Source organism: Geotrypetes seraphini, chromosome 5 (genome assembly GCF_902459505.1).
Source record: "Geotrypetes seraphini chromosome 5, aGeoSer1.1, whole genome shotgun sequence".
Lineage (NCBI taxonomy): Eukaryota > Metazoa > Chordata > Amphibia > Gymnophiona > Dermophiidae > Geotrypetes > Geotrypetes seraphini.
Window position 1 is genome coordinate 209,620,722 of NC_047088.1, and position 18,491 is coordinate 209,639,212.

At 42.9% G+C, this 18,491-nt stretch overlaps 1 protein-coding gene across 11 annotated transcripts in view; it reads left to right on the plus strand.

Annotated features, from left to right (window-relative positions):
• Positions 1 to 18,491, plus strand: part of FIGN (fidgetin, microtubule severing factor) — a 362,039-nt gene that overhangs the window by 79,638 nt on the left and 263,910 nt on the right. The window contains exon 1 of one of the 11 annotated variants that reach the window (XM_033946808.1): positions 5,373 to 5,500. The exons of the other annotated variants lie outside the window; for them this stretch is intronic. The gene's annotated coding sequence lies outside the window, so the exon portion shown is untranslated. Of the gene's footprint in view, positions 1 to 5,372; positions 5,501 to 18,491 lie in introns of those variants that run through there. 11 annotated transcript variants of the gene reach the window in all.

Sequence of the window (18,491 nt, forward strand, 5' to 3'; positions counted from 1 at the left end):
TTTCCCTGTCTGTCCCGGCAGGCTCACAATCTATTTAATGTACCTGGGGCAATGGGGGGATTAAGTGACTTGCCCAGGGTCACAAGGAGCAGCGTGGGTTTGAACCCACAACCTCAGGGTGCTGAGGCTGTACCTTTGCTACAAGCTGTTGCTCAAGAAATTACTTAAATTTTCTGTGGCTACACATGTAAATAGAATTTTATAATGTCACTATCTACATGTGTAGATGACCATGATGTTGAGATTCAAAAGGAGTACGTTCTACGCATGGCTTTCTGCAGGTCAAAAAACTTCATTCTACAACTGAAATGTAATTGAAATACTATATTTTACAATTAAAATGCATGCATATGCCAATTAATTTCTCTGCTGGCTTTATAACTGCTCCAAAGCAAGCATAATGGGCCTGATTCTGTATAGGATGCCAATATCAGCGGCCGCCTATGAAGCAGCCACCAATCACATGTTAATCATGCATCGACGTCCTATTCAGAATCGTGTCTACACTCCAAACGGGCGCCTTAAATGTGGTCCAGCATTTTGCAGGCCTACATTTAAGGCATCTGTCTTGCATCTACGGAGATTCATACCAATGCTTAAGCATGCCCAAGGCTACTTCTGGGTGAAACCACACCCAAACCCACACCCCACATTGGGCATATTTAAGCGTGGGTACGAGTCTCTGTAGATGCACAATGTAGTCATCTCGCCTCGGCCACTTTTTAAAAAAAAACGTGAGTCCTGATTGGCTGCCAGGTGGCAGAAGGACAGATGGCAGAAAGACACCTACCATCGCCTGCAATCGGGATGTACATTTCGGGAATCAGGCCCAATTTGTGTAAAAGTGCTCATCTCAGCTAGGGCTTAGTATGAGGAACTGAGGGTTTAAAAAAAAACCCCAAAACTTTAAATGCATTAATTGTGCATTTAAAGTAAAAAAAAAAAAATTTAAAAAAGGTATCTGGTTTCCCTTGTTAATTGATAATACTTATATGTGTGTTTTTTTTTTTTTTTAAAGCAGGGTCACTGTACATGTAAGTGCCAGCTCTTATTCATAGAGGCTAGCAGATGATGTCTTTCTTTTTTTCTACATAAACTTTTGCAACATTGATCTTCATTCTCTACAACCTAGCAAAATCCATCTATTTTCTGGCATTCTTATACTATGTGGGTTTTTTTTTTAAAAAAGCCTCTGGGGCTCATAATCGAAAGAGAAATACGTCCAAAAACCGGCCTAAGTCGGCACTTGGATGAACATTTCTCAAAAACGTCCAAGTGCCGATACTAAAAACGGGTTTTGGACGTATTTCTAAATGACCTAGGCCTTCATAGTGCCGTTGAATGACCAAAGCTAAACGGGGCATTTCAAGAGGAGTATCGAGGGTGGGAGTTGGGCCGGCTTAGACTTAGTCATACAGCATGTATAATACAGCCCACGATCGACAGAAAACATGGTCTAAGTCACAAAAACCCACCTAAACTCACCAGATAAGCACTGCAAACACATAAAACAGACCCCCCCACACACTACCCCAGTGATCACCGACCCCCCCCACCCCCATAAAAATATTAATCACACCTTTAAAATTCAGCCTCCAGACCATCATCGCCTGGCATAGGAAAGCCTAGTCGTCCAGCACAGAGGCGGCTTAAGTCATCTTGCGGATGGGTTAGGGACCCATAGAGAAGAGGACCCATGCCCATAAGCCCCTGTAATCACTGCATTGATATTAAAACATGTGCACTCCCCTATACACCCCCAAAACCCTTTTTTACTGGCATATAAGTGGCTCCTGCAGCCATAAGGGCTATTGGGGTGGTAGATAAGTGGGTCTAGGGGATTCTGGAGGTGGTTTGGGGGGCTCACCATAACCTATAAGGGAGCTGTAGGGAGGAGAAGACATGGCACCCTTTTTGTGAAGTTCACAGCAGTGCCCTGTAAGGTACCCCACTATTTAGGTGCCAAGTCTGGGTGTGCAGTCCATCACTTTGCTGACCCTTTCCATGTCCAACAGGGCTTGTTCTAGGCGTTTTGGACTTGGACAAAAAGTTGGATGAAAATGTGGTATAAAGATGGACGATTTAGCGGCTTGGACAATCAGATCGGCAGGATGTATAATTAGACAATTTTCGAAACGAAAAAAAAGTTGGACATATTTTTTGGAAATGTGTCTTAAGCTGATTTTTTTACTTTGGACGACTTGCGAGATGGACGTAAACGGAGTTAGACGTCCCTTTCGATTATGCCCCTCTCTGTGTTTGGCACCGAGGACATGCAAACATCCCCATTTCTCACAACGTGGGGATGTTTACGCTATACCACATGGGACTTTAAATCTGGGGGAAAGTTATTAAAGGTGTGGTAAAAGTCGGACTTTTTTTGAAACTTGATTCATTAGCAACCATCAGAAGTTCAGTACTGCAGGTTACTGACTCGCATAGTACTGTATATGAAAATGGCTGCTTTTGTTCAACTTGTCCCACGGAGTGGGAGGGGATGTGCACAGATGGATCAAGCACTGGTTGTCGGGCAGACTGCAGAGGGTCGGAGTAAAGGGTCAATATTCTGACTGGCGGGGAGTCACAAGCGGTGTACCACAGTGGTCGGTGCTGGGGCCGTTACTCTTTAACATATTTATCAATGACCTGGAAAAGGAGGCAAAGTGCGAGGTTATAAAATTTGCAGACGATACCAAACTGTGCGGCAGAGTTAGGACCAGGGAGGAGTGTGAGGACCTACAAAGAGACCTGGACAAGCTAGAAGACTGGGCAAACAAATGGCAAATGCGCTTTAACGTGGACAAATGCAAGGTCATGCATATAGGGAAAAAGAACCCGTTGTTCAACTACAAATTGGGGGGGGTATTGTTGGGAGACAGCAGACTTGAGAGAGACTTGGGTGTGCTGGTGGATGCATCACTGAAGCCATCTGCACAGTGCGCAGCAGCCTCGAAAAAAGCCAACAGGATGCTTGGCATCATAAAGAAGGGCATAACAACCAGAACACGGGAAGTCATCATGCCATTGTATCGAGCGATGGTGCGTCCACATCTGGAATACTGCGTTCAGTATTGGTCGCCACACCTCAAGAAGGACATGGCGGTACTTGAGAGAGTCCAAAGGAGAGCAAAGAAAATGGTAAAAGGGCTGGAACACTGCCCATACGCCGAGAGGTTGGATAGGCTGGGGCTCTTCTCTTTGGAAAAGAGGAGGCTCAGGGGAGATATGATAGAGACCTTCAAGATCATGAGGGGCATAGAGAGGGTGGATAGGGACAGATTCTTCAGACTGAAGGGGACAACAGGTGCGAGGGGGCATTCGGAGAAACTGAAGGGAGATAGGTTCAAAACAAACGCAAGGAAGTTTTTTTTCACCCAAAGGGTCGTGGACACTTGGAATGCGCTACCGGAGGAAGTGATCAGGCAGAGTACGGTACAGGGATTCAAACAGGGATTGGACGGATTCCTGAAGGATAAAGGGATCATGGGATACTGAGGGAGGAGCTGGGATGTAACACAAGTATAGAAAGCTAACCAGGTAATGAGTATAGAAACCAAACCAGGTCGTGCATGTGCAAGACCGGAGGGTTAGGACTTCGATAGGAAGACAGGACTTAAATGAGAAACCAAGGTGTCAAGGGAGCCCCTTCTGGTGATACAGACAGGTCGTGACCTGTTTGGGCCGCCGCGGGAGCGGACTGCTGGGCAGGATGGACCTGTGGTCTGACCCGGCAGAGGCACTGCTTATGTTCTTATGTTCTTATGTTCTTGTAAGAAGCGTCATTCAAATGTCATAAAAAAACATTAGGCTGCATAGCTGTGGCCCAATCCTCCTAGGTCATATCTTAAAAGGGCTTGGCCAAGTTACTGTGTGGTGCCCCCTGATCCCCACCCCCAAGCACAAGCCCCCTACAGAACATCCTCTCCTAATCAAAGCCCCCACAAACTGAAACTGTCTGTTTTGCACACACACACCCAAGTTATGAGTCTCCCATCCCTAAGGCTCCTGCACCCTCCTGAAGGACCCCTGGCCTATCCCTCAATTTCTCTGGTTCCTAAGTGGGGTTGGATTGCAACTATTCCTAGATGTTCCTACCCTAGCCAATGAAATACTATAAGAAGTGATCATATTTCAGTATAACATAGTACCACAGAACTACTGCTAGGTCACTGTATGCCATTTTGAACCTGATGCCAACTACCGCAGGCGTGACTGTTGACTATTTTTGCCTGGCCCCACTAGGGACCAGGGAGCACTTTGCAGTAATTTGGTCTTTCCCCTTTAAGATATGACATTTTAGCCTGATGCTCCCAGGACAGTAAAATAACTGTAGTTTATTGCTGGGATTATTTAAATAGCAATGATCTGTTTTACATTCATTTACATGTTTTGCATCTCATTTACATGTTTTTGTATCTCATTGTGCCCTATGGTGATGTAATAACAATGCATTACAATACCACAACCTGTGTTAGAGCCCTTAAACACACATTAAACAGCAAGTAACATGGGATTTCACTGTAATGTGGCTTGATAATTTCCCAGTTAGATTTCCCAGTTGAAAATAGTTCCTTAATTTATGTGCCCCAAATTTAGCAATCTTTTTTTTCGGTTAAAATTAGAACATCGAATCCTTTATAAATTACTGGTCATGGTGCATCTTTGTATACACAATAAGGTACCAAAACATTTGATGGATAGCATTCTGCCCTGCAAACCACAGCGCATGTTGCGCTTGGCGACTTACGATGACCTACATATTCCAACAGTGAAACAGCTGCGGCTAGCTGTGTCTAGAGCTAGCATATTTTCGTGTGTGGATCCTCAGGAGTGGAATAAGCTTCCGGGATATTTACGACAGCAAACACGTTTGAGTAGTTTTAAGAAAATGTTGAAGAAATACCTCTTCTGTAAGTTGAAATATGGAACTTGATTTATAGTTTTTTGATGTGAGGTGCTGGTAGCCTCTTTGTAAATTTAGGAGGCTTTACATTATCACTATTATGTTTTATTCATGTTCGATTTGTTCTACTGTATGTGATTCTGTTTGTGTATGTACTCTATTGTGACCCGCCTTGGGAAAGGTGGGGTAAAAATAAATAAATACAAATACAAATGTTGAGAAGTTTGAAAATTGAGCCCAGAAAGATGGTGACAATTACCATTCGTGAAGTGTTTTTTTTTTTTTTTTTTGAGGGGGGGTATGCATAAAATGCCCTGAATGAAAACGTGTGAGATTAACTACATTCCTAATAAATAATGTTGGATTATCCATTGTCTGCATATTAACTGCCTTCTTGCCCTGATAGCTTCTGGAGGAAGAGCTCAGTGTGCACCGGATGAAGCCTTCATATGCTAAATGAGAAAACAAGAAGTTGCATCCCTGAGTTGTAAAAAATGATTGCAGTGTTGGTAGAGATACAGTAGAACAGCTGGCAGTGGCTTTCACTGTCCCTCTTGTTGAGTGGTGATAGTGCTGCTTCAAAGACTTTACAGAAAGGTAAATAATATGCACACCTCCTCACTTGCATCCTGAGATCCTATAGTGGGGTGCTACTTGTATTACCGTTTGTGGAACTCTGAATGGTTAGTTACTATGGCCCTGATTCTATAAATGGCATCTAACTCTTTGACACCATTTGGCACAATTGTCAATCAACCGCTAGACACCATTTATAGAACTATACCCAGAAGCGCTTAAGTTTCTTAGGCACTGCTAATTGTTAAAATCCTTAGGCCCACTGCATTTAGGACTCGACTTCCTTGGCCTAAATGAGTGCGGCTAACTCAATCTATGCCCAAACTCCACCCAGAATCTGCCCTACTTGCCATGTAGGCACCAGTAAGCGCCTCGATACAGATGCTTACTTTGGAAGTGGTAGGCGCCTACCAAGTTAGGTGCCTACTAGCAAATTAACTTTTTTTTAAATTGTTTTTTAATGGTGCTTTCAGTTATTGCCAATTAAGCCAATTAAAAATAATTAAGTTAGGTGCATAGATTGGCTAGGCATGCAAATCTAGATGCCTAATTGTAGTTGTCTTTTATAGAATTAGGGCCTATGTATTTTATAATACCAAATGTTTTAGAGCTAGAATGCCCTGTTTCCAGACATACAGTAGAAATATATGATACCATTTAAGGGGCCTTATTTACTAAGTTGCAGTAAACTAGCATGCAGTTCTGCTGTTTTACCTAGTGAAAAATTTAGTACCATGAATTGGTGAATAACTGTAAATTTTGGGTCAAATTCAATAAACGGCATCCCGATTGTAGGCGGCAGTAGGCATCCTGTCACTGTCTAACCAACCAATCGAGATGCATGTAAAAAAAAACCCCCCAAAAAAAAAAAACACCCCAAGGCAGGCTGCCCTCCCATGGGCCTTAGACGGGGTTGGGCATCTGCCCCTTAGGGCAGACATGATTCTATACAGGATGCCGGTGTGCAATTCTCAGCCGCTTTTTAGGCGACTGCAGAAACAGGCGTCCTATTCAGAATTTCCCCCTTTGTGTTTGCAATGCATCAATCAAGAATAGTGTTTAAGCCCATTATATTAACAGGTGTTAGAATAGATGTGTAAACTTTTTAGCACAATGGAGCACTAAGGCCTTTCTTTCTTTCTTTCTTTGCTTCCTGCTCCCCATGTTCAGCAGTAGCCCTTCTCCATTCCTTTTACCTCCCCACTGTCCATCAGCACCCGTTCTTCCTTCCTTTTACCTCCCCCCTGTCCAGCAGCACCCCTTCTCTGCTCCCTCTGTCCAGCATCCGCTAGCTCGGGCAGCCTTGGGGCTTTTGCTAGGCTGGCCTGCCTTGCATTATCGAAGTGGGCCAGCGTAGCAAATGCCCCGCGGCTGCTTGATGAAACCGCAGCTGCTGCCGCTGCTGGTCCAAGGGTGAGAACAGGCGTCCTGGCAGTGGCAGCGTAGTCAGAAGGCAGGAAGTCAGCCGGCGTCTGAGATCAGGACAGAAGGCAGGAAATCAGCTGAGGAAGGCACTGTGCATGTGTGGCACGGAGCACGGACGCACAGAGTTTTAAGTGTGCATGCACGCTAAGGGTTTTATTATAGCGGATTCCTAGCTCTTGTAATGCTTAGATAGTAGACCACAAATCAGGCTCACTAGTCTGGAAAGGACTAATGCTGGTGCTAAGTAAAAACAAAACAAAAAAATAAAATAAAATTTCTGATTCCTTGCTGAATGTCTCTCTGTTTCATTTACCCCTCCATGATCCCTTGTCAAAATCCCCAATCTATAACATTTCCTCACCTTAGTCCTTTGTTAAAAACAAAACAAAACACTCCCACCAGCCCTGATCTCCCTCTGGCACTTATGGGGAATTTCCTTTGTGAAAAGTGGGGAATCAGTAGAAAGCCCTGAGCACTTCTGCAGTTTGCCCAAATAGCAAGGTGGCATGTTAGAACTGTGTTTTGGCAGCACAAGGGTGGGCCCAAAATTAGGTTCTCTTTCATCGATAATGGAACGGGAAGAAATATCCAAGACAAAAAAAGGATGACATTTCTATTTAAACCTGTTTCAGTCACATCTAGGGTACAAAAGGGTGGTTCGATTGAGCATCTAATGGAGGGAGGAAGGCATGACCCCCTCCCACCCCTCTAAGAAGTAAAAATGGCAATAGATACCAGATTCCATGACAACTTCAGGTATTATGACCATTCCTAATAGAGCAGCAAGCAAGTACATATATGGAGTAGCCTAGTAGTCAATGCATTGGAACTCAGATGTAACTCCTACTTTAACTCTGTTATTTCTGTTCAAATATGTGAGTCCTTCTGGATCATAAAAATACCGTATCTACCTGAATTTATAAAACACCCATAAGTGTGATGGCTATTGTTTAGTTACCATTAGTTACAGTAGGTTTTTATCAAGATTTTTTTTTTTTTTTTTCCATATCTTTATTAACAATTGCGAAGGAACAAACATCCAAGGGCAAAACAGCCAAAAAGAGCCATCGACAACAGTCAGAAACAGCATAAAAGAGAAGGCCAACAAGAGAAATACATAATACAAAAACCCCATGGGTGAATGCCCATCACAATTAACAAGATTTTAATAAACTTGAAACTTGAATTTAAAAATTGCATAGTGAGGTTTTTTTTAAGATGTCAGATCAGAGTCTGAATTTAGATTTTCTAATTTTCCACACAAGACTGTTGCTGGAAGTCTCAGCAGCCATTTTCAGCACCAAGAGAGCACAGGCAAAAGCGAGTGAGAATCGCTCCTGTCCCAACATACCGCTAGACCACCAGGGAAAGCACGGTAGGCCTGGGGTCCTTCTGCTGGGTCCGGGAGGGAGGTGAGCCATGTCTCTTCGATGTGGGTTGAAGAGGGAGGGAGGGGTGTGCAGACGGGAGGCTGACAGCAAGGGAACTGCTGGTTCCAAGTAGAGAAGAATGGATACTACTGGGTGGTAGACTTGAATATAAACTGAGACCCCCCATTTTTGGACCATTTTTTTGGCCTAAAAATCGCTGTTTATATTTGATTATACTATACGGTATTTCAAAAATGGGTTGATAAAGGCAGTATCAAGTTAGCTGTAAATGTTAACCCAATTATAGAGAAGTTAATTGATTTTAATTGATATTTTTTATATTGCTCACTATGAGTTTTAAAATTGATTTCAAGATGTCCACATGTCTTCCCTGTCTCTATCATGATCAGTCATTAGTCTACAGACCCATAGGAGTTCCTTTATTTTAAATGAAGATGCTTGCAAGATTCCTGTGTTGAACTATGATGAACTCGCAAATTCTCAGAGGAGCACACAAATCAGCACTTTTGTATATGGCGTTTTTGTGTTAGAACTAATTCAGCAGCCTATCTCTGGCCAAGGTTTAGACTCGGCATGCTATCGATCTGAATAAGTTGTCTGGGATGCTAATATCTTCAGAGTCATATAGTGCTGAGATCTGCATTCTGCTCTGCCCTTACCTGCCTTCAGATCAGTTTCCGTGCTGCTTAAAACTTGTGATAATAATGCTGAGAGAGTCCTGACATCTAAATGTATCAGAGGCTTTCAATGAGATCTTTGTTTCTGAGAATGCATCTGAAATAAGCAAATTATATTTTTTTAGCATAGAATTTTATAATAAAAATGCATCTATGGTTTATTATCAATTACTGGATGATGCTTTGTTTTGTGCTGCAGTTCTCTTTTAAACATTTATTTTAATCATAACCAGTCTTTCCTGGAATGTTTAACCTCCATGGAAAGGCAATGACCCTAACCAGTTCCCTGGGCAGACTGGATGAAACATTTTGGTTTATGTTTGCCAACATCTATATGTTACTATGGAATATATTTTCAAAGCGCATGGATATCCCAAAATGCTGAAAAGGATGGCCGTATGTTTGAGATATCCAGATCCCAAATTTGCAAAGGCAGGATTTGGATGTCTAACACTGCCATAGATCTTGTGGGTGTGTTTTGTGTGGGACTAGGTAGAGCTCAAAATCAAGATGTCCAACAGTGATTACTGAAGAGGAAGAAATGTCCAGATCTAAAAAGAAGGGTGCCTTTATTTAGACCTTTTTCAGGAATGTCCAAGGTGCATAAAAGTACTGTGATTGAGCAGCTTGCCACTGAAGGGATCAACGCTTGACACCTCTTTAATCCCCTAATGGTCCCTGTCCCCCTCCCTTTCTCCTAAATGTGAAACTAAAAGGGGATACTTGGTTTCCATGACAGCTTCAGGTATTATGAGCATTTTTTAACACAGCAGGAAGCAAGTCTGTGGAGTAGCCTAATGGTTAGTATAATGAAGGACAGCAGAGTAGAGATGGCCCAAGCAATTTCCAGCGTATAATAATGAGACAAACTCTTTTTACAATGATAAACTTTAATGATAAACAAGAGCCAACTTTTAACAGACAGAAACTTTAAAAAGACCTGACACAGGGATGTGTTTTAGTGGAAAAAAATCACCTGCTTCAGAGATCAAAGTTATTCTGAAACACAAACAATAAATATCATGAAGCTATACATATGTACATTGCACAAAGTACATTGCACTTATGATTTTAAAATGAACATAAAACTATACATGTAACAACAAATAATACAATATTGCGAGAGGAGAAGCAAGATGGCCACGGTGCAGTGAGGACGCCGACAACTTATCCTCCTGCTAGAAAGTTTCCTAATCACTTGTGATCTAGGTTTTCCCGATGCCTAAAAGGAGGGGGAGAGTGGCTGCCACAGCCTGGCAACCCGAACTCACCTCACATCAGCGGGGGACAATGGATGGCTTCCTTACGTCTTTGCACCGGGGCTAACCGGCTATGCTGAACCAGAAGAAGGTCTCGGCACTCGGGAGCGAGGTTTCGCTTACCCTAGCAGGACCTGTCCCTCTCCAGAAACCATGAGAAAGGGAAACTATGGTGGCTCAGAAGGGACAGGAAGCTACTTCCCTTTCTGAACTAGAGGGCTTTCCGGCGTCCCTGGATTTATGTGTGGTAGCTGAAGAGACCGAGGAGAGGGTAGACTTACCTTTGCCAGAGGGAGGACAGATTACAGCAATTCCCCCACTGGAAAGGCTAGCAGAGTTCACATTGGAATCTATCTGGAAGGCTTTAGACTCCTTGTACCAGCTGTGTGCAGGAGCTCTACCTCTAGTCAAAGATCATGGAAAAATGACTGAAGAACTTCAGGAAGGAATGAAGGCTCAGGGGGTAAGAATGGACTCCTTGGACCAACAGGTTCAAGGGATACAAAAATCTCAAGTTTCCTTAATGCAAGATAGACTAATGCTAGTAAGGAAAGTTGAAAATATGGAAAATTATACTAAAATGCTTAACTTAAGAATACTTAACTTTCCTAAAGTTCTGGCAATGTCTCCTAGAGACCTATTTAATAAATTTCTAAAGGAAGTGTTTAAATACCCTGAGTCTGGACTTCCACCTCTACATAAGATATATTTCCTTCCAATATCTAAGAAGGCTTCACAACCTGAGGCGTTACTTGATTCGGCAAGAATATTAGAAACCTCAGTGGATGAAGCCATCTCATATTCTACACTTCTGGTGACTTTTGTCTTTCAACAAGACAAAGAGGCACTTCTTAGGCTTTTTTTTAGGCTTAAAGAGGTGACCTTTATGAATTCTAAGATTTATATGTTCCCAGATGTTTCAATGATAATGCAGACTAGAAGAAAAGGGTTCCTGCAATTGAGACAATCCATACTGTCTTTGGGTGCTAAATTTCAACTTAGATACCCCTGTAAATGTTTGATCCTTTTGGATCAACATTCTTATACCTTTTTTGACCCTCCTCAGTTAGTTATTTCCTTGAGGGAAAAAGGAGTAATCCCTCCCAGTACCTCCACTTGGACTTAGTCCTTAATAATTTAGAAGATGTACATCGCACTATTGATATGGTTAATTTGTATATTACCTTGATATCTATCAGATCCCGTGATGGAATATGTATTGCTTCTCCCAAATTGTGGACTTACTTTTAGAGAGATTGTTTAATCCTTAGGGAATATATTTTATTCTAATTTCTTGTTTAACTATGTGTAATCTCTCTTTTTTCCTTTATATATATATATATATATATATATATATATATATATATATACTGTTATTGCATATTTATAAACTGAATAAATACATAAAATAAAAAAAATACAGTATTGCGCATATGGTTTTAAAATTGATATATAAATTAATATATACAGTATAGCTAAATGTAAAAAAAGTCATTAAGAATGTTATGCTCAGGATCCTGCTGAACTATCCAATTTCAAACATTTATTCCATAGAGTATAACAACATCACAAATAGTCAATTAAGTACTATATTCGATATATTCTTAACTTATACCCTTTGGATCTCAATGATGTGCCTCCACCACAAACCAAACTCCGTTGCCGCTTAGAGGGGAGTACATCAAATCTTCACTGATCCAATAAATTTATCCAACATTTACCACCTCTTTTACTAAGGTGCGCTAAAAATGCTAACATGTCCATAGATTAACATGCAAGCGTTAACATTTAGCATGTGCTACTTTGACTGAGCACGCGCTAATCGGTTAGCGCACCTTAGTAAAAGAGGGCCTTAGTTCTAGTTTATTACTTTTTTTTTTGACGTTTGTTTAACTGCTTGTGCCAGTTGATGTTAAAATCCACCTCACTAACCACTAAGCTCCCTCTCTGCTCTGCATGGATATCTGTGTGGCTATTTTCTACGAATGCTGCCATACAGATATCTATGTCCCATATTTTCCTCTTCATAATTTGGATATTCCGGTTTGTAAAATGGGTGTTCATGAAGGATATCTCTGGCACATAGACATCCATCTCACGTATTTTCAAATAGGAAATTTCAGCATGTTTCCTGTTCGAAGATACATGTGAAATTGACGTCTGTTGGAACATTCTGACATGGATGTCCCAATTGTGACTTGGACATCCTTTTGAAAATGCTCCTCGTCATATTAATAATGAGCCTCATTTACTAAGTCATATTAATGTTTTATTGTGTGTTAAGACACCAAAAAAGGGGCTCAAGAAGGCCTCAACGAAGATACAATCAAGACACAACAAAGGAGTCGTGAGGATGAGATGTCAACAGTTCAGCCACGGCTGTAAAGTTCAATGTTCACTTTATTGATAGTAGCACTGCGAGGACTCAAAGACTCGACACTGACAGTGTTTCGGCATCTATGCCTTTGTCAAGAGTTTATTGAGCCAAGACAAGTTAAAAACAATAATAAAAATAACATGAAGCACATCATATAAACTAATAAAAACTATAATAAAAATAGAAACATAATGGCAGATAAAGACCAAATAGCCGATCCAGTCTGCCCATCCACAGTAACCATTATCTCTTCCTCTCTCTTAGAGATCCCACGTGACTATCCCAGGCTTTCTTGAAATCAGGCACAGTCTCGGTCTCCACCACCTCTTCCAGGAGACTGTTCCATGCATCTACCACCCTTTCTATATAAAAGTATTTCCTTAGATTACTCCTGAGTTTATCACCTCTTAACTTCATCCTATGCCCTCTCATTCCAGAGCTTCTTTTCAAATGAAAGAGACTATACTCGTGCACATTTACATCACGTAGGTATTTAAACGTCTCTATCATATCTCTCCTCTCCCACCTTTCCTCCAAAGTACACAAATTGAGATCTTTAAGTCTGTCCCCATACCCAAGTCCCACTCTTCTGTCATGCATAAAAGTTCTTCACCCCCTAGATGCGGATATGTACACCAGTCCTATGGCTGGTGGAAGTCCTTTCACCTAATGCATGTACTGTATATATCCAGTTATACATAGGGCCCTAACGCGCAGAATAGCACGCGCTAAAATGCCGTGTGCGCTAGCCGCTACCGCCTCTTCTAGAGCAGGCGGTAGTTTTTCAGCTAGTGCGCTCTAATCTGGTGTGTGCACTAAAAATGCTAGCGCACCTTTGTAAAATGAGCCCTTAGTGCCTACTTTATAGAATAGGCTTCAAATTGGTACCTGTTTATATAGAATTGCCTTCTTACTGCAGGTTTTAATGCACAATAACCAGTAGTGTGGGATTGTTCCTAAAGCTTTCATGCAGTAAAAACAACTGCACATTAAAAATCCTGCATTTACTCCATGTTTTATCAAGCTGTGCTGCCGAGCAGCACGAGCTACATGCTGAACCACCCATTCTAATCCTATGGATGCCTCGGCATTTAGCTTGTGCTGCTCAGCAGTAGAGAGTTGCGCAGGGACAGAAATCCCACCCGTCCCCACCCGTCCCCGCCAAAGTCCAACCCGTCCCCGCGAGGAATCCCTCCGTCCCCACCCGTCCCCGCGAGGAATACTCTCCGTCCCCACCCGTCCCCGCGAGGAATCCCCTACGTCCCCGCCTGTCCCTATAAACTACAGAAATAGTTATTTCATTTAATTATGCTACTGAATTAAAGGCTCTGGTAGAAACCCATTTAAAAATAAGCAAAAAGACTTTATTAATTTGGAAATATTAATTGGGAAGAATACATACTTTGTAATACGGGTTTCTACCAGAGCCTCTAATGTTTATAAATTTTTATCAACACAACTAATATACTACTTTATCCTTAAGCAAAAAAAAAAAATAATAATAATTTTTTTCCTACCTTTATTGCCTGGTTTCTGCTTTCTTCATGTTCTCATTCAATTCCTTCCATCCACTGCCTCTCTTCTCTCTGTGTCTTCCATTTGCTCTGTTACTGTGGCCTCTCCCTTTCTCCCCCCTCCCAAATTGGTCTGGCACCCATCTTTTTCCCTCCGCTCCCCCCATAGTCTGGCACCTCTGTCTTCTTCCCTGCCAGCGTCTTCTTCCCATTCCCTCTTCCCCATTTCCTTTCAGTGTCCTTCTCGCCCACCATCTTTCCCATGTCCTGTCAGGCAGCATCCTTCTCCCCTCTCTGCCTTCCCCATGTCCTTTCAGCGGCCTTCTCCCCCCTCTGCCTTCCCCATGTCCTTTCAGCGGCCTTCTCCCCCCTCTGCCTTCCCCATGTCTTTTCAGCGGCCTTCTCCCCCTCTGTCTTCCCCATGTCCTTTCAGCGGCTTCTTCCCCCTGTTTTCCCCCATGTCCTTTCAGCGGCCTTCTCCACCCCTGTTTTCCCCATGTCCTTTCAGTGGCATTCTCCACCCCTTTGTCTTCCCCAGTGCTTTCAGGGTCCTTCACCCCCCTCTGTCTTCCACATGTGCTTTCAGGGTCCTTCCCCCCCTTTCTCCCGTTTACCCCATGTCCTTTCAGCGTTCTTTTCCACCCCTTTGTCTTCCCCAGTACTTTCAGCGGCCTTCTCCCCCCCTTAAGCGTCTTTTCTTCTCCACTCCACCTTTCCTCCCTCCCTGCCTCCACCTTTGTGGCGCTTTTGCACCCGACCGACAACAGAACAGGCCCGGTCGGACAAATCTCCCTGTCCTGTAGCCGCAAATCTAAATTACCTTCTTACAGCAGCTGGAGTAGTGAAGCTGCTGTAAGAGGTAATTTAGATTCGCGGCTACAGGGCAGGGAGATTTGTCGGCCGGGCCTGTTGTCGGTCGATCGGGGGATCTGACCGGCTGTGCACATTCTCCGGGGCGGTCCGCCCCCTCCCCCTTCTTTCGTACGCCATTGCCTTCTTCCTACCTGCCCTGCCGCACACAGCCGACCGGAAGTCTTCCTGATGTCAGCGCTGACGTCGGTTGAAGGGAGGGCTTTGCTTAAGCCCTCCCTCCGACGTCAGCGCTGACATCGGGAAGATTTCCGTTCGGATGTGTGCTGCGACAGGGCAGGTAAGGAGAAGGAGACTACCCTCGCGGCGCGACCAACCCCGCTGCGATCCAACCCCGCAGGAACCCCGCGACCCTCGGAGGCGTCCCCACGGGATCCCCGTGACCCTAGGGGGCGTCCCCATGGGATCCCCGTGACCCAAAGGGGGAACCCGCGGGATCCCCGCGGGTCCCGCTGGATTCCCGTCATCCCCGTTCCCGTGCAGCTCTCTACTCAGCAGCATAGCTTTATAAAAAGGGGGGGGGGTAGTGACAAATGCATGGTGGATTGGGATATGGCTGAAGATCATGCCTTGTCAGCAATGACAGCTATCATGCAGTGTTTAACCTTTTGGTTGATGACTGCCGCCAATAGCACAGGTACATTTAACATCACATTGAGAGATAGTATTAAACGCAACTGTACTATTGGCAATCCAGTAGTGCAACAAATGCACAAAGGCACTGACCCCCCTCCCCCAACATAATATGTCCTGGCTCTCCCCACTACAACCGTATTGCCTCCCAAGATCAGCCTCCCCTCCCCCCAAGATAAGCCCGATACCACTTCCAAAGTAAGCCATCACCATACAGACCTCACTAAGGTAAGTCCCTAAATATATGGCCCCTCAAACATAAACCCTTCCCCCCAACATACTCCAACTTGTGCAAGGACTGTCTTAGAAATTTCCTTTGTAGTCCAGTGAACCAGGACAGGAGAAATCCCCCTCTGTTCACCACCTTGGAGGCACTAGGGTGTAAAATGGCAGCTATGACCCTTAGTGGTAGATTTGCCTTATTACTGCTAGGCATTATCCTGCCATATTAGGAGCAATTGCCCTTAAATGGAAGGGTGACCCCCCCCCCCCTTAGAGGTAGTACTGTGAGGAGGGGGACTGTTCCTGCCCGTGCCAGTAGATTGCAAGGAATTCTCCAAGGAAAGTTCCAGAGTATGGGGTATGTTGTGTGTGTGAAATGGATACTGTATGTTTGTAGGGCTTATTTTGTAAGGGTCCGGCTTGGAGGCCTATCATGTGGTTGTCTAATCTAGTGGTCTGGATCAAATAACTTGATGGGAGCCCACATATTTGATTGCATCACAACAGAACCATCATATATATATATATTTTTTTCACTGAGGTCCACATTCTCAGCTGGTTCACCCACACTATTTTCTGAGGCATAAAAGATGGGTCCATGTGGCAACTGCCCTGTATTGTAAATGCAGGACAGATGCACTTACTGCCCCTTAAAATTTGCAAAAACTTATTGCACTTTAGTAAACCTGCAGTTTAGTTTACATAAGTTTGATTCTGATTATACCATCCCATTTTATGATTGGTTTAAGAACATAAGCATTGCCTCTGTTGAATCAGACCATGGGTCCATCATGCCCAGCAGTCCGCTCCCGCGGTGGCCCCCCCAGGTCCATGGCCTGTAGTAATCTTTTACCTAAAACATTTTATTCCATAATCATTTAATTTCATGTATAGTAACCCTCTAACTATACCCTTCAATCCCCTTTTCCTTCAGGAAATCATCTAATCCCATTTTGAAACCCAAAATCGTACTCTGCCTTACCACCACCCTCTGAGTGAAGAAGAACTTCCTAGCATTCGTTCTGAATCTGTCTCCTTTCAATTTTTTTGAATGCCCTCTTGTTTTTGTTGCCCCCGCTAGTCTGAAGAATCTGTCCCTCTCTACCTTCTCTATACCCTTCATGATCTTATAAGTTTCTATCATGTCCCCTCTAAGTCTCCGCTTTTTCAGGGAAAACAGCCACAGCTTCTCTAGCCTTTCAGCATATAAAAGGTTTTCCATGCCTTTTATCATCCTTGTTGCTCTTCTCTGGACTCTCTCGAATATCGCCATACCCTTCTTAAGGTACGGCGACCAGTACTGAACGCAGTACTCCAGATGCGGGCACACCATCGCTCGATACAGTTTGGGCTTAGATTTATTCTATTTGATTTGGGCTTAGTTCCTGCTAACTCACAGGTAAAATTGTCCCTTTGTATTCTTAATAGTTTTTAACAGGCCACATATAATTTGCAACCTTTAAGGTTGTTCCTTCTAAAACTGTACACAATGATGTTCTTTTAAATCAGTTACTTTTGCTAAGGAACAATTGGAAATCATCATTGCTGAGGGCCCAACCAGGTAAATTGCTACTCTAGCTTTTTCTTTTATTTCTTTTTTATAGAAGGCCTGTATCAATGATCTTTCTTTAAGTCATAACTATTGAACAAAAGTGTTCTTTTACCTAATATAACATGATATGGAAGATATGCCCCCATTAAGTTTGCAAATTCACGTTGAGGTGGAAATAGTAATAGATTCTGCTTTTTTCATGCTTGTTTCATGGATTGAACCTGTCATTACAAAATACATGTACTTCATTGTCTACAAAACTGGCATGACTCTACACCCTATTTGGTGTGATTGTTTCAGTTCCCTGAAGACTTGGAGGCAAGAACGGTGTTGCTGGCAGCAGTTTCAATTCATCTCGAGAAATATTTCAGTATTTTAATTACTACCGAGGATGCAGTTTGAAGCCTCCATATCCTCCATTTAACTCCACATTGAAAACTGCACCGCTTCATTTCAGTAACTTTATTGCTGTTTGGCTCAGAGATTGCAATTTCGCTTTGGCCACAGATTTCATCAGTTGCCCAGTTCACCTTTGTCCACACTATGCTTGTGAAATGACCTCATACTTTTGTGCTTGTCAATAGTAAATTGCTGCATCCTTGGTGTCCAGAATGAAGCACTGTAAAATATAGTATCCTTTCTAAAAGAACTATTTCACATTTCATTTTTTTTTTTTAGAATTGAACTCTAATGTGACAAGTGTTAATTATCATTTAATACTGGCTAATTAAAGTGATGGTCAGATCAACTTTATAAAGCGTATCACTCTGAACTGCCATCTGACTAATAGGCTCTGTGATATAAAAAGTTCAGTACAAAAGAATGCTCGGTGAGGGTCACTGCTTCGGTGGCTGTGTAAAGTGCCATTTTTGCTGTGATTCTCTCCAACAAATGGATCAAAATAATAATTTGCAAGGCGTTCATGGTTGGATGCTCAAAAAAAAAATCTCTTAATTTGATGTTGTCATTTGGAATATTTTGGAGTGATTTATAGGAAACATTGCCAGGGTTGTGGGTGTCATTTTTTTTCTGCAACATTTTGAGGCCAATCTTAGCCAAAACAATCATTTCTAATTTTATAACTATGTATAT